Genomic DNA, 13,686 nt, shown 5'->3' on the forward strand with positions numbered 1-13,686 from the left:
TTGTGAGGATAACAAGTTCTCCCTATTTCATAAAGCTAATGATATAGCGTGTAGCAAAAGGAATGTTAAATTAATAGACATTAATATCAGTTTTCTCTGTGACCGGGTGACCTCAATGTTTTAAGTTTGAAAAAAAATGAATTCTAAGTTGGTACTAGATCGAAACAATGTCTTGTGAAATATTATCAATTAACCTAAAGGTTCTCAATCACAGAAAATGGAACATGCCCATTACAAGAAAATAAATGTCATAGACCCTAGTTGAACTATTTAAAAAAAAGTTTTAACCTCTAGCTGAACTATAGGAGAAAAAAATGATCAAATGTCTTTATGAAATGAAAATCGCTTATTGTCACGAGTAGGCTTCAATGAAAAGCCCCTAGTCGCCACATTCCGGCGCCTGTCCGGGGAGGCTGGCACGGGAATCAAACCGTGCTGCTGGCCTGCTTGGTCTGCTTTATAAGCCAGCGATTTAGCCTTGTGAGCTAAACCAGCCCCTTTAATCACTCTTTGTAAAAATTTCAATGCCTTTTTTAACATATTAGTTACAATTCTAACATCAAGAAGCAAGTAAGCTGGTTGTAGCGATTGTCTGTGGACCAGATAAAAGATCACGACTTCACGATAAGGGAATTCTCAACAATTAAAGGATTTACTGATAACAGTGGAAAAAACTTCTTTTGAAAATATTTTTATTACATTTTCAACATTTTATACTAAATACAAGAAAGATTATAAAAATACAATAAGCAACTCATCCCCCCCCACCAACCAACACCCAGAAACCAGAAACTAACCCCCCCCCCCCCCCCCCCCCCCGCCCCCAGCAGCTGACGGAGGTCAATTCCTTTAAGTGAGAAATAAATAGGTGCCATCTCTTATGGAATAAAGCCTTTTGTGTAGCCACCCCTCCCCCCCAGCCCCCACACTCTTCTCCCCCTCAGTCCCGAAACCTCGCATCCAATCTAGCCAGTTCAAACATGTGATTCTCTCGGATTGGCATCAATTTCAACGCCACCTCTAATTTAAAATGCTGCCAAATTTGCCTCCATATCTTCAGCGTCGCCACCACCACCGGGGTGTTCGAGTACTTCCCAGGCGTGAACAAGAGCGCTGCTGTAGCCAACCCCCACAGCCCCGACCCCGACATGAGGCTGCCTCCATCCTCACCCACACGGTTTCTGGCTCCCTACCCCAACCCCGCACCTTCTCAGCATTTGCCGGCCAATAGTAATACATGAGATTTGGGACAGTGAAGCCCCCCAACTGTTACTCTCTGAAGCATCGTTTTCATAGAATTTACAGTGCAGAAGGAGGCCATTCGGCCCATCGAGTCTGCACCGGCTCTTGGAAACAGCACCCTACCCACGGTCAACACCTCCACCCTATCCCCATAACCCAGTAACCGCACCCAACACTAAGGGCAATTTTGGACACTAAGGGCAATTTATCATGGCCAATCCACCTAACCTGCACATCTTTGGACTGTGGGAGGAAACCGGAGCACCCGGAGGAAATCCATGCACACACGGGGAGGATGTGCAGACTCCGCACAGACAGTGACCCAGCCGGGAATCGAACCTGGGACCCTGGAGCTGTGAAGCGATTGTGCTATCCAGAATGCTACCGTGCTACCCTTTTATGAGGCCTGCCGACTTTCCCAGCCCAAAATAAATGGCGAGATCCTCAGCTCGATTCCCACGAAAAATGCCTTTGGCAGGAAGACCGGGAGACACTGGAATAAAAATAGAAACAGTGGCAAAACATTCATTTTCACAGATCTCATTCTACCCGCAAGCGATAGGGGGAATCTATCCCACCTCAGGAGGTCTGCCTTGACCCTACCCACCAGGCGTGTGAAGTTTAATTTACAGAGGGAGGCCCAATCCCGTGCCACCTGAACTCCCAGATACCTGAAATGGGTGGTCTCAAGTTAGTCCCCTTTCCCGGAGGGGGAAACTGAAAAGCACTCACTCTTCTCCAAATTCAGTGGACCAAAAAGTTCCCAATCTGTTTTAGCAGCCGCATCATGTCCCATACCGTAGGAATAGGATCCGATATGTACAAAACATGTTCATCAGCGTACAGGGATACTCTATGCTCCACCACACCTCCCCTCATTATACCCCTCCACTTATCTGAGGCCTTCAGCACAATGGCCAAGGGCTCTATCGCCAACGCAAACTACCTCATTCCCTCTGTAGGCAGAAGTACCCTGAGCTCACCTCATCCGAAGCCCGCCTTTGGATCCGTGTATAACAACTTGACCCAAGCCACAAACATAGGCCTGAGCCAGCACCACTCCAGAACGCAAACAAATAGCTCCACTCGACCCTGTCAAATGCCTTTTCCGCGGACGCAAATACCTTATTCACCTGCTCTGGCAGCGACACCAACCACCCCCCTGAAAAGTCTCCCAGGAGGCCGCCTTCTGTCTGAACTGACCCACAAACAAATGACTGGCCTTCTCCCCATACTCATACACCACCCACTTTGCCCACCTCATTTGCATACCACTGTCCCCTGGATAAAAGATCAAACTTTGTCTGCAGCTCCTTCCTGCTAACCAAACCTCAGGTGTCGGGTCCTCCACGTCTACTTCCAAAGTCTTGCCCACCAACTGCAGGCGTTCCTCTCTGGTCCCTGTCAACCTGTGCCTTATACGGAATAATCTCACCCTGCACCACCGCTTTCAATGTCTCGCATAACACCGACAGCGAGACCTGCCCGTTGTTATTGATTCTAACATATTCATCTATGACCCCTGTCATCCTCCCACAAAAATCTAACTCCGCCAGTAACCCCATGTCCATCCGTCACACCGGCCTCTGTGCCGCCCCCCCTCTCCAAGGCCACATCCACCAAATGCGGTGCATGATCTGAAATGACAATAGCCGAATATTCAGCTTTCCTCACTCCTGGCAGCAGCGGCCTCCCCACAACAAATAAATCAATCCTCGAATTTACATTATACACTGGAGAAAAAAAAGAATACACCCTACCCCCCAGGTGCAGAAACTGCTCCACCTATCTCCTTCATGATCGCCGCCAATACCTTTGCACCCCCCCCCCCCCCCCCTCCCTACCCCCCTCCCCCAAATGAGTCAATGGGCATGGCTTTGACCAATCCAATCTCGGGTTCAACACTGTATTTAGGTCGCCACCCAAAGCCAACTGATCCGCGACCAAGCCCAGAATGGCTGTCAACATCCTCTTCATAAACCACGCATCATCCCAGTTTGGGGCATACATGTTAACCAACACTGCCAACTTCCCCTCCAAAGTTCTCTTAACAATAACGTGTCTGCCCCCCGATCGGGCACTTCCAGCTTCATCTGGAACCTAACTCTCTTACTCACCAGTATTGCTACCCCCTTGAGCCCTGCTTTTAAAGCCTAAGTGGAACACTTGACTCACCTAACCCTTCCAAAGTAGTACCTGACCCTTCACCCTCAGATGGGTCTCCTGCAGCAGCACCACATCACATCAGTTCTGAAGCTCTTCAAATGCAAAAGGACTCTTGCCCTCTTCACCAGACCACCCCATCCCTGTACATTCCACGTCACCATTCCATTCGAACTGGGGGGGGGGGGTGCTTTACCCACCACCCCTCCTCTATCAGCCATAACCACCCACAGGGCATACCTGCCACCCCCACCAACATCGTAGGTCCGCTACCTACTCAAGATGGCCCCCAGCCCCTCCACCCGGGTGGGACCTAGCCCTGCCCCCAGCCTCCGTCAGCGATCCACCCCCCACCTATCCCAAAACTCCCCCAGCCACTTCCTCTTGAAATGGCTCTCCTCCTCCTTCTCCCCCTCCCCCAACATTCAGACCTCCTAGGCAGCCAAAACCTGCCCGAACAGGTTTGGCTGGCCACCCAGCGCCTCCCCCGACTTGCGCCCGTTCACTAGCCAGCCCTTGCTAGCGAGGTGGCCCCCGCAAAGCCTCTCAGCTCGATTTAACAAACACAGAGAACCCTCAGACACAACACCCCCCCCCCCCCCCTCACCCACTCCCTCTACCTTGAGCACCAAAACCCTACCTCACCCAACTACCTTTTCACACAGTGATACACAAATCAAGTACAGAGCAAAAACAGCCAAACATGTTAAAAGCAATATAAAGAAAAACACACAGGGGGGTCACTGCGCAGTATCCCAACACCGCCAAACCAACCCAACCCAACCCTGACTTCAGACAACTTAATCCAAAGACAGTTCAGTCCTAGTACTTCAGCCTTCACCACTGCCTCCACCTCCTCCGCCATATCAAACAAATGGTCCTTGGAGTTGTACGTGACCCTCCGCCTCGCCAGGTAGACCACCCTGAACCGTACACCACTCTCACAGAGCATTTCCTTCACGTTGTTAAAGGCCGTGCATCTTCTTGCCAGCTCCATCCTGACATTCTGGCATATACAAATTGTGGTGATATGATCTGCATACTCATCTGCCATTGGGCCAGAACGTCGGCTTACCATTGGCCCTGGTCGGTCATGTGCCTCTCGACCGATTGGCCGAGAGGCTGAGTTAACCATGCCTCTATTAACGAGGTATAAATGCTCAGACGCCTGACGATCGTCCCTTTCTACTGTAGATGATCGCAAAGCTGTGTTCTAGTCAATTAAAGCCAGACTTTGGTAAATCACTCGCCTCGCGTACAATCGATGGTACATCACAAATACCACTGCCTTCCCTCCTCATGTCCCAGTTCTGCTTGGCCCATCTCAAGACCTCACCTTTGCCCACTAGCTGCTAAATCAGACTATCACCACCCTTAGTGGCTTGTTTGTCCTTGACTTTGTCCAAAGTGACCGATGGGCCATATCCAGCTTGAAGGGGGTGGCACCTCCATCCTCCCTAATAGCTTTGTGAACATTATCGCAATGTACTCCGTGGGTCTCTGGCCCTCCAGCTCCTCCGACAGGCCCACAACCCGAAAATTGTGTCGTCGCGGCCTATTCTCCAGGTCCTCCACCTTTGCCCTAAGGCCGTTATTGTTATCCTCCACCCTCGACAGCTCCACTTCCAGCGAGACAAGCTGGTTGCTGTGCTGCGATAGTGCTTCCTCCACCTCCTTCAGCACCTCCCCTTGCCGCCGCACCATCTTCATTATCTTTCCAAGAGCCTCCTTTATTGAACCAAGTGCATCCTCCATTGACTGTTTAAGTATCTCCTTCCCCGGATACTTTCCTCCTTCAGAACTCCGACTCTTGCTCAAGGCCACTGGCTGAGTAATGCTCGTTCCCTTACTTCCCATTATTTTTCATTGGGATTCCGGCATCCTCTGCAACCCACAACCTTATCGGAAACAAATTTTCATCTAAGTTTGCTCAAAAAACCGGGTGAAAAAGGACTAAAACTGAGAACTGTAGCGGGAGCCACCCAGTGTGCAACCTCCACTGAGGTTCACCACCGAAGTCACGATAATAGTACAGAAAGAAGTCTTACAACACCAGGTTAAAGTCCAACAGGTTTGTTTCAAACACTGAGGAAGGAGCAGTGCTCCGAAAGCTAGTGTTTGAAACAAACATGTTGGACTTTAACCTGGTGTTGTAAGACTTCTTACTGTGCTCACCCCAGTCCAACGCCGGCATCTCCACATCACGATAATAGTAAATTACAGAGCCTTACTAATGCAAAGGGAATGAATCGATATCGAGGGGTAACCACATTTGCAAAGGATGAGCTAATCAGATTAGAAACAGTATAACAATAGGAACATCATCATGGAAAATGCAGAGGTTGAACTTTTGGATTCTATATTAGAACTAAGATTATGGCTTGGATTTTCCACTCCTGCCTGCAGCAAGTGTCATGGTGGGCAGGAAAAATATCGCAGGATTGAAAAATAGTCAACGGGAAAACAGGATCCTGTCATCAGATCGGCACTTCAATGGCGGATCACGTTGCCTGACACGTTCTCGGGAACATATTTGAATACATTCAAATATCATTAATACTCATTATAAAGTCTGCTTGATGGTATCATCCCTCCACGCTGTATTAATAGGTCACATCAGCAGTGAATTTGACCGACATATTTCACAACAGCATATAAGCGGCTTGCGCCTGGTGACCAGCACTTTGCTCGTGCTTGCGAGGTTTGTTGGTAACTTTTCAACACACCAGGTTTGGCAGGCTGTACCATTCTCAGGGGGGTTATCACAGGCAAGGCTCTATCTATCAGATCGGTGGGAAGGCAGTGGGAGGGGCCGCAGGGCATGGCCTCCACCGGGGACAGGTTGATGGAGGTTCAACTCAAACATGACAGCGAGCTTCAGGGGAAGGTTCAGTTACCCACAAAGGGGCCGGAATGTGAGGCTCGCGGTGTGAAAAAGTGTTTAATTTTGTGTGGCTGACCTTGCACAGACTCATCTTGTTGCAGTCCAGGGAGGGTGAAGGCATGTCAGTCCTGAGTCAGTAATGCACAGAATGCTATACACAGGTAGTATTCACAACACTGGCATTATGCTGTACTGCAGGTGGCACACTCACAGTCTGCATTGGAGGGTTCTGGAGAGGGATGGCGAACTGGAGAGGAGGCCTCAAGATGGGGATGGGAGAGATCTTGCCAGGGCAGAGGCACATCTGCCTCCCAAGATTCAGGGGCAAACACTGGAATTCCCACCATAAGCAAAAAGGGTTCCAGGGTTGGAGCGGGAAGAATGATGGTTGTTGGATGAGAGAAGGCTGGAAAATGATCTCCAGGCCGAAAGGAGGGATTTTTGCAGTCACACAGGGAGAGTTCAAGCTGATCTGGAGTGAGAGCTCAGCTCCACCACCTTCCAACCTGAAGCAAAAGTGCAGCATTAAATTAAAAATAGGCGACACAGTAACGGTGAGGGCTCTGAGGGCTGATTGGAGAACTGGTACTCTGTACAGGGGGGCCAAGTGAATGGGTGCCCAACTGAATAGAGTTTCACCAAATGAGGGTAGATGCACACCTGAGACTGGTAGGCACCTTTGAGTGGCCATGCAGGCAGCATGAGAGCTAAGCACCGAGGCCCATTCATGTGAGACGGATTCCAATTCCTGACACCACTCAAACTCCTCGTATTAACCCATTGTTCCAAATGCTCACATTCTGAAGAGCCATTAAAAAGTACGGGGCTATTGGGCAACTGGACAAGCTGGAGTTGCATCTTAAACACAGGAGCTCACAATGGTGCACAACATCAGCATCAGGAGTGGAGGTGTCCAAGGCGTGACTCAGTCAGTGACAGCCATGGCTGAGGGTCTCAGGAGCATGTCCGAGTTGCTTCTCCACTTCTGATGTGCATCCATGGGGGCACGCCTAGACATAGAGGCAGAGGATGGAAGGCTAAGCGGGTTGAGTATCACTGAGAGGGCACTGTTGGGAAGGGAGCGGGGAAGTGGGGGTGGCACCATCGGAAGCTAGGGGTAGTTAGGATCACAAGTTGCACATGAGACGTATGCAACGTATGGCATGTTATTCCGCAATGCGGGTTGACCTCCAAGCCCCTGCCCAGCCCTCCTGGGCATTGTGGTCCTGGATTCCCATCCCTCGATGAATCCCCCAAGGCATACCACATGCAGTCCATGGGTGTGAGTGCGCACTCAGCAGGAGTCAGACTATGGCATAGATTGAGGAGCACCAGTGCCTAGCCCACAGCGTGTTATCATCACCCCCTTGCCTTCAACAGTGACCAGCTGACAGTGCCGATATAGGCCCATCAGCCTAGGGTGACGTGACACAGACCCTGGGAGCGTGGAGCAGGGTGATTGGGAGGAGGGAGGGGAAATGGGTGGGTGAAGGGAGGGTGATGTGGGGGAATGAGGGAACGGGTGCGGTGGAACGGTGAGGGGAGATGATGGACAAAATCACGCCCTATGAGAAGCGAGCAAAAATCAGGGCCTCCCTAACCCTCTGGGCTTGCAAGACCCTTGTCGCTGCTGCCTGTCCTCAATACTCTGGCTGGTCCTGTGAATCCTCCCTGGGTTCGTCCTCCACCCCCTCCTGGTCCGGCGCCTTCTCGCCCTCCTTGGAGTAGGTGGCCACATGTTCTTACCCCACCATCTCCTGCATGTCGCCCCGCTGCTGTGCCAGGTTGTGGAGGGCACAGCAGACCTCCACAAAGTGGGTGACCCTCAAGGGGGTATACTGCAGTGCACCACTAGAACTGTCGAGGCATCGTAACTGCATTTTGAGCACTGCTTAATGACAGCCCGGGTGGCCACATGGGCCTCATATCTGGGGCGCGAGTGTCCGACCCCCATGCCGGGTGGGAGAATCGCGGGAGTGCCGGGCGATTCACGCCACGCCGCGCTGGAACACGCACACGATTCTCCCACACACCCCCAAAACGGCGTGTCGCATTTTGTGACAGGCCGCTCGGAGCGGCGATTCTCCGATCCGGATGGGCCGAGCGGCCTGCCTAATACGACCCGTTCACGCCGGCGCCAACCACACCTGGTCGCTCCCGGCGTGAACAGCGCGCGACCGCTGCGTGTGGAGCCTGTGGGGGGCGGAGGGAGGATCGAGCACCAGGGTGGTGCTCAGGAGGCGTCTGGCCCGCGATCGGTGCCCACCGATCATCGGGCCAGCGTCTCTGAAAGATGCACTCTTTTCCCTCCGCCGCCCCGCAAGATCAATCCTCCATGTCTTGCGGGGCAGCGGAGGGGAAGACGGCAACCGCGCATGCGCGGGTGACTTCATTTAGGCGCCGCCGGCCGCGTCATTCAAGCGGCGCCGCTTTGACACAAGCGTCAAGGTCCGGCGTGCGAGATTGACGCGCCGCCGCTCCTAGCCCCCTGGGGGTGGGAGAATAGGGGGCGAGGGGCGGCCTCCGACGCCGGAGTGAAACACTCCGGTTTTCACTCTGGCGTCGGCACTTTGTCTCCCTTTGGGAGAATCGCGCCCCAGATCTCCACATTGATCACCAGCCTCCGTACTGACGTCATTAGCCAGGCCCTAAGTGGGTACCAATTGTCCCCCAAGAGCCATCCAGCCATCTTGGGGTGGTCCTCGAAAATGCCAGGGATCTCCGAATGTCCAGGATGTAGCTGTCATGTACACTCCCTGGGAAACGTGCACATACGTGCATGATCTGGAGGTGGTGGTCACACATTAGTTGGATGTTAAGGGAGTGGAACCCCCTTCTGTTGATGAAGGGCACTCCCTGACGCCCCAGTGCAAGGAAGGTGACCTGCATGCCATCTATTACTCCCCAGAACTGGGGTATTCTAGCAATGGTAGAGAATCCCTGCTCGAGCCCTGGAATGATCCTGAAACATAAACATTCAGGGCTACAGTGACCGTCATGGCCACCGGGAGCAGGTATCCTCCTCCTCCCACGTAGTGCCAAGTTTGTAAGGAGATGGCCCAAGTGCCCCACCATTCCCTTATTGAGGCTGAGCCTCCTTTGGCACAAACTGTCCGTCATCTGCTCGAAAGACCAGCGACGCATGTACGCCTTGGGCCATCATCAGCCTTCCCCTCTGACCCCTCCCTGGCCTGATGCATGGCCGGGTCCTTAGGGTGTGGGCAGGGCCCTGCACATGGGTCACCACCCGAGCCTCTGTCAACGGTCCTGCCAGTGCCTTCTTCAACGTCTGGCCATCTAGCCTGCCACAAGCATCGCAAGGACAGCCTCCATGAGGTCCAAGACATCATCCATTGCGCGTAATAGGGTGGTCAATAGGACTTTAAACTAGAGATTGGGGGGGAAGGGAAAGTCAGGGAACCAAGAGGTGAAGGAATCAGTGGGAAGCGTAGCTGCTTAGGATTACAAAAAATCACGAAAAGACAGAGCTCAGGAGAGGTTACGATAGTCCCCATCTCACAAAATATGACACAGTGTATGGAAAGGCTCAGTAAACCAAGGTCCACCACACTAAGAAAACAAAAAGGGACAGTCAATAGGGAATTAAAGGTGCTATATTTAAATGCCCGCAGTGTACGGAACAAGGTAGATGAGCTTGTGGCCCAGATTGTGACTGGCAGGTATGATGTGGTAGGCATCACAGAGACGTGGTTGCAGGGGGTTCAGGACTGGCAGTTAAACATCCAGGGATTTACAACCTATCGAAAAGACAGAGAGGTGGGTAGAGGGGGCGGGGTTGCCTTGTTAATTAGAAATGAAATTAAATCAATAGCACTAAACGACATAGGGTCAGACGATGTGGAGTCTGTGTGGGTAGAGTTGAGGAACCACAAAGGCAAAAAAACCATAATGGGAGTTATGTACAGGCCTCCTGACAGTGGTCAGGACCAGGGGCACAAAATGCACCACGAAATAGAAAGGGCATGTCAGAAAGGCAAGGTCACAGTGATCATGGGGGACTTCAATATGCAGGTGGACTGGGTAAATAATGTTGCCAGTGGACCCAAAGAAAGGGAATTCATTGAATGTTTACAGGATGGCTTTTTGGAACAGCTTGTGATGGAGCCCACGAGGGAACAGGCTATTCTGGACTTAGTGTTATGTAATGAGCCAGAATTGATAAAAGATCTTAAAGTAAGGGAACACTTAGGAAGCAGTGATCAAAATATGGTAGAATTCAGTCTGCAATTTGAAAGAAGGAAGGTAGAATCAGATGTAAAGGTTTTACAGTTAAATAAAGGTAATTACAGGCGCATGAGGGAGGAACTGACGAAAATCGACTGGAAGCAGAGCCTAGTGGGAAAGACAGTAGAACAGCAATGGCAGGAGTTTCTGGGAGTAATTGAGGACACAGTGCAGAGGTTCATCCCAAAGAAAAGAAAGGTTATCAGAGGGAGGATTAGGCAGCCATGGCTGACAAAGGAAGTCAGGGAATGCATCAAGGCAAAAGAGAGAGCCTATAATGTGGCAAAGAGTAGTGGGAAGTCAGAAGATTGGGAAGGCTACAAAAACAAACAGAGGATAACAAAGAGAGAAATAAGGAAGGAGAGGATCAAATATGAAAGTAGGCTAGCCAGTAACATTAGGAATGATAGTAAAAGTTTCTTTAAATACATTAAAAACAAACGGGAGGCAAAAGTAGACATTGGGCCGCTCCAAAATGACGCTGGTAATCTAGTGATGGGAGACAAGGAAACAGCTGAGGAACTTAATAAGTACTTTGCGTCAGTCTTCACAGTAGAAGACATGAGTAATATCCCAACAATTCAGGAAAGTCAGGGGGCAGAGTTGAATATGGTTGCCATCACAAAGGAGAAGGTGCTAGAGAAACTAAAAGGTCTGAAAATTGATAAATCTCCGGGCCCAGATGGGCTACATCCTAGAGTTCTAAAGGAGATAGCTGAAGAAATAGTGGAGGCGTTAGTTATGATCTTTCAAAATTCACTGGAATCAGGGAAAGTCCCAGAGGATTGGAAAATCGCTGTTGTAACCCCCCTGTTCAAGAAGGGAACAAGAAAAAAGATGGAAAATTATAGGCCAATTAGCCTAACCTCGGTTGTTGGCAAAATTCTAGAATCCATCGTTAAGGATGAGATTTCTAAATTCTTGGAAGTGCAGGGTCGGATTAGGACAAGTCAGCATGGATTTAGTAAGGGGAGGTCGTGCCTGACAAACCTGTTAGAGTTCTTTGAAGAGATAACAAATAGGTTAGACCAAGGAGAGCCAATGGATGTTATCTATCTTGACTTCCAAAAGGCCTTTGACAAGGTGCCTCACGGGAGACTGCTGAGTAAAATAAGGGCCCATGGTATTCGAGGCAAGGTGCTAACATGGATTGACGATTGGCTGTCAGACAGAAGGCAGAGAGTTGGGATAAAAGGTTCTTTTTCGGAATGGCAACCGGTGACAAGTGGTGTCCCGCAGGGTTCAGTGTTGGGGCCACAGCTGTTCTCTTTATATATTAACGATCTAGATGACGGGACTGGGGGCATTCTGGCCAAGTTTGCCGATGATACAAAGATAGGTGGAGGGACAGGTAGTATTGAGGAGGTGGGGAGGCTGCAGAAAGATTTAGACAGTTTAGGAGAATGGTCCAAGAAGTGGCTGATGAAATTCAACGTGGGCAAGTGCGAGGTCTTGCACTTTGGAAAAAAGAATAGAGGCATGGACTATTTTCTAAACGGTGACAAAATTCATAATGCTAAAGTGCAAAGGGACTTGGGAGTCCTAGTCCAGGATTCTCTAAAGGTAAACTTGCAGGTTGAGTCCGTAATTAAGAAAGCAAATGTAATGTTGTCATTTATCTCAAGAGGCTTGGAATATAAAAGCAGGGATGTACTTCTGAGGCTTTATAAAGCACTAGTTAGGCCCCATTTAGAATACTGTGAGCAATTTTGGGCCCCACACCTCAGGAAGGACATACTGGCACTGGAGCGGGTCCAGCGGAGATTCACACGGATGATCCCAGGAATGGTAGGCCTAACATACGATGAACGTCTGAGGATCGTGGGATTATATTCATTGGAGTTTAGGAGGTTGAGGGGAGATCTAATAGAAACTTACAAGATAATGAATGGCTTGGATAGGATGGACGTAGAGAAGTTGTTTCCATTAGCAGGGGAGACTAGGACGCGGGGGCACAGCCTTAGAATAAAAGGGAGTCACTTTAGAACAGAGATGAGGAGAAATTTCTTCAGCCAGAGAGTGGTAGGTCTGTGGAATTCATTGCCACAGAGGGCGGTGGAGGCCGGGACGTTGAGTGTCTTTAAGACAGAAATTGATAAATTCTTGATTTCTCGAGGAATTAAGGGCAATGGGGAGAGAGCGGGTAAATGGAGTTGAAATCAACCATGATTGAATGGTGGAGTGGACTCGATGGGCCGAATGGCCTTACTTCCGCTCCTATGTCTTATGGTCTTATGGATAGTTAGAGGTTCCCTAGTAATGCATGTCCCCTTTGACATAGCGCCAACCAGAGACTGTTAGATAAAAATTTGTGCTATAATTGAGGAAAGTGTAGAGGCCATGGGACTCGCTGAGGTCAGGGAACACAAAGACACCGAACTTGGGTGATCCTTCATGATTTCTCATGAGGATCACAAGGAGGGAGTGTAGCCACCTGGGGTGGCCACTGCCCAACACAAAATGGAAGATTACAAAGAATGCAGGGAAAATGGACATGTTGCAAAAGCAAGCAGCTTGCAAAAGCACTTGTGTATTCTGACTGCTGCAGAAACCAGACAGCACTGTGAAAGGAAACAAGTTAGCATACTAATGAGGCGATACCGGGTGATTCCCAGGTACAATGGAAACAAGTTAACTCAAATTGCTACAGTGAATAGAAGGTCAGACTTCTCGGCGCCAAGAGAAGTCCAAAACAATAAGCCCCAAGAACCGCCCAGTGATCGAGGGACTGCCCCGCTATTGGGGAAATTCAAATCAATCGATTGGGAAGAGACCCAATTGATTGCAAGTGTATAGAGGGTCCGCCCAGGTGGGCGCAAGACCCCGAGAGGAGTATAAGACAGAGATCCCGACCCCAGCTCTCTCTCTCTGCCAGCCTCTCCTTGCACCAGCTCTCTCAGCTGGGGAGAGAGCGGGTAAATGGAGTTGAAATCAACCATGATTGAATGGTGGAGTGGACTCGATGGGCCGAATGGCCTTACTTCCGCTCCTATGTCTTATGGTCTTATGCCAGTGTGATGTAGTTACATTGTGTTGCCCTATTATGTATTTTCTTTTATTTCCTTTTCTTTTCATGTACTTAATAATCTGTTGAGCTGCTCGCAGAAAAATATTTTTCACTGTACCTCGGTACATGTGACAATAAAGAAAAA

The sequence above is a fragment of the Scyliorhinus canicula genome, chromosome 5 (assembly GCF_902713615.1).
Source record: "Scyliorhinus canicula chromosome 5, sScyCan1.1, whole genome shotgun sequence".
NCBI lineage: Eukaryota > Metazoa > Chordata > Chondrichthyes > Carcharhiniformes > Scyliorhinidae > Scyliorhinus > Scyliorhinus canicula.